We start from the raw sequence: 3077 nt of genomic DNA, 5'->3' as shown, positions 1-3077 counted from the left end.
ACAATAATCTCTCCATTGACATTAAGGTCTAATGGAAATACTTCAGGGAGCAGAATTAGAGCTAGATCCTGCTCATTCCAATCAAACAAAGCTCCACATGACTTCAATGAATGGGACAAGCAAGATTTGGTCCATCTTCAGCAGCACAGGTTTGGCTTCCAGATGCTGAGCTGTACCCACTCGTTGGAGAAGGACAGTGAAATAGTGGAGCCAATAGACCTTGAACTAAGGAGACAACCAAGGGTAGCACCTTGTCTGCACTTAAACGGCTAGCAAGGCAAGCAGCAGCACCCAATTTGCCGCTGAGCTTTAGTGCTGGGCTTCAATGTAGTCTTTAGTGCTTTAATGCTACCACGGTAGTCTTTCTACTAACTTGACTTGAAGGAGTAATTTTAAAATAATTTCATGCCAAGTGCCAGAGGGCTCACTTTTTCACAATACTAAACTGGATCATATCAACTCCCGTTCTAAATATAAAATATGATTGTATTACTTGACTTCATACTTTTTATAAAGGTCCCATTGTGGTGGGGTTTCACAAGGTATAAAAGCCCATACAGGTATTATGGGCCATTTCATCTAATTAATCATCTACTTAAAACTGTTTTTCTTGAATCATAGTAGAAAAAATAAAATAAGTGTTCTTTTTTATAATTTCCAAAATTAAATTCATATTCCATAATGACCATATTTCATGTGCAAAATAACAAGATATGCTTACATACCTGGCTTCCCTCCTTTAGTGAGTTGCCTCATTTGTAGAACATTGCATATAAGATTAGAACCTAAAATGAATTACTTGGTTTTTCTTGATATGAAATCTTGTTTAAGTTCACAGCAATTTTAAATATGATACATTTAAAATATTAATATTTCCCATATATTATTCACTGACTTTCAGGTTTCATCTCAAGTTAGTGGCACTTCATATTTCAAAGGAAGAACTGTTTCTTTTTTTCAGTACTAATGTTCTATTAATTCACTTTGTAATATCATTCTGGTTCAGACAAATAAAATTGCACTAAATTGCTTATGCCAAGAATTGTGCTAAAGTTGTTGGCGCTATATAAAATTCCATATTCTATTATTATTTTATAAGATTTTTATATCAGTGGCATCTTTTTAGGCATAATTCATAGTCCCATTTAGTTAGTTCTAGAAGGGCAAATACACACATAGGGATTTTTATGCTGAGATGGAGGTATATGTAGTTATTTACAGTAAAGTCTGCAACTAAAGTAACTTTTGCAATGTACCAGATACCAACTCCCAGTGAACTACCTTAACGGTTTTTCCTTCATGAATATTTTTTTATTTTGGGCAGTTTTCTCTTCCAGCATGTTTTTTATCACACACATGTATAAATGCATATGTATGCACACACATATATTTGTGAAAAATAAATTTGTCTGCATACAGAAATACTTGAAAGGCTTCATATGAATATTATGCAACATATGCCATTCATGTAGTCACTACACACAAAAAGAAAATTCATTTATAGATACAAATAAAATATGTGAAAGTCATTAAAGGACCCATAAAGGCCTCAGCATAGATGGATTCTCCATCACATCCAAAGAACCATGGATACAATCTAATCTTTTTATATGTTCATTTATATTTTATACTTTTTACATAAAGTCCACGTGGCCTCATAGTGATTTCCAGAGATGCAGATGAAAGTTACACCTGGATAAACTGAAAACTCTTTAATGAGTAAAGCAGCATCTAATCCTATGAAATGCCTTGCTGGAGTCAAATAATTACTAAGTGCTGGAGCAAGAGTAGCAAACAGCAGTAAAATCACCTGTAAATAGATGTGAGGAACTATAAATACACTTTAGTATTTGTATAGTTGACTTTCTCTGACTGATTTCTCTCATCAAAATCAGATGTTCAGGAGGCAGAAATCCAACTCCAAGGAATGCAGATTAATACATATATATGAATACATAGTCTGTGACTAAGTTTGCAACATTGTTAATAATGTATGCTCCTTTTCTAATGCCTAGTATTTGCTCCCTCTGCGATTCTAAAAATAAGAAAATTTGATCAACTCTTTTAAGAAATAAATTGCAAAATAACTGATGCAGACCCCGGTCACTTGTGAACACAATAAAATTATACAAAAAGGAGCAGATGCAGGAGAGGCTCCTCCTCAAAAATAGAAACGAATGCCCTGTTCCTATACAGTCCTCAAATGGCAGGATTTTGAAACATGGATTAGACCTCGAATGCAAATTAACTTCGGAAGGCAGGGAGGGGGAAAAAAAAAATCAGAGACATACCAAGTCAAACACTCCTTTTCCTGCCTATCTCGTCCGCAATGGTAAAACAGGCTAAACAAAACAAGTGCACATCAAGATACAGCCAATTAAGGAATAGAGAGCGGGGCGGGGGGGAAATAGGGTGGAGAGGAAGGCACCTTACTGAGCACATGGGGAGTGGGAGCGCAGCATCCCACCATACCTACCTTATGAGTGTTCAAAGGAAGACAACTGGGGTAAATTGGAGCCAGCTTTGATTTTTGCCATCCGGTTACACCCGCGATGCGGGGGAGTGGGGTGGGGCAGAAGGGTCGGTCTGGGCGGAGGTAGACGGGCGATAAAAAAAAAGTGGGGATAAATACTGAGTGAGGGTGCCGAACGCTATGCAAATAGTTGGTCTTTGTTTGGTTTTTTATTTTATTTTTTGGGAGGGGGGTGGAGGGTGTGAGAAAAGGCACCGTCAGTGGCGAGGTGAGTGGGTCCCCGCACCGTCCGCACCCGCGTGGGGGAGGGCGAGGGGAGCGCGGCGGGAGCGCCGGCGCGGGGCAGCGCTGCCCACCGAGGGGCGCGGGGCCGGGGCGGCGGGGCGCGGCGGCTGCACCTTCCCGGGACCAGCGGCTGCTCCAGATGGGGAGAGGGGGGGTGCGGACCCCCCCTCCTTCCGCCAGTCATCGCCTCCCTAACCCCCCGACCGCTCCCCCCCGTCACGGCTGCCTCACCGCTCCCGGCGGCTCCCCGCTTAGAAATGGAGACCGGCAACTCTCACCCGCATCCCACGGTCCTGAGGAAGGAGTTTGGGGCGGCGGG

Source organism: Pyrgilauda ruficollis, unplaced genomic scaffold, assembly GCF_017590135.1.
Source record: "Pyrgilauda ruficollis isolate IOZ18807 unplaced genomic scaffold, ASM1759013v1 scaffold22, whole genome shotgun sequence".
NCBI lineage: Eukaryota > Metazoa > Chordata > Aves > Passeriformes > Passeridae > Pyrgilauda > Pyrgilauda ruficollis.
This window is presented reverse-complemented; position numbering follows the sequence as displayed.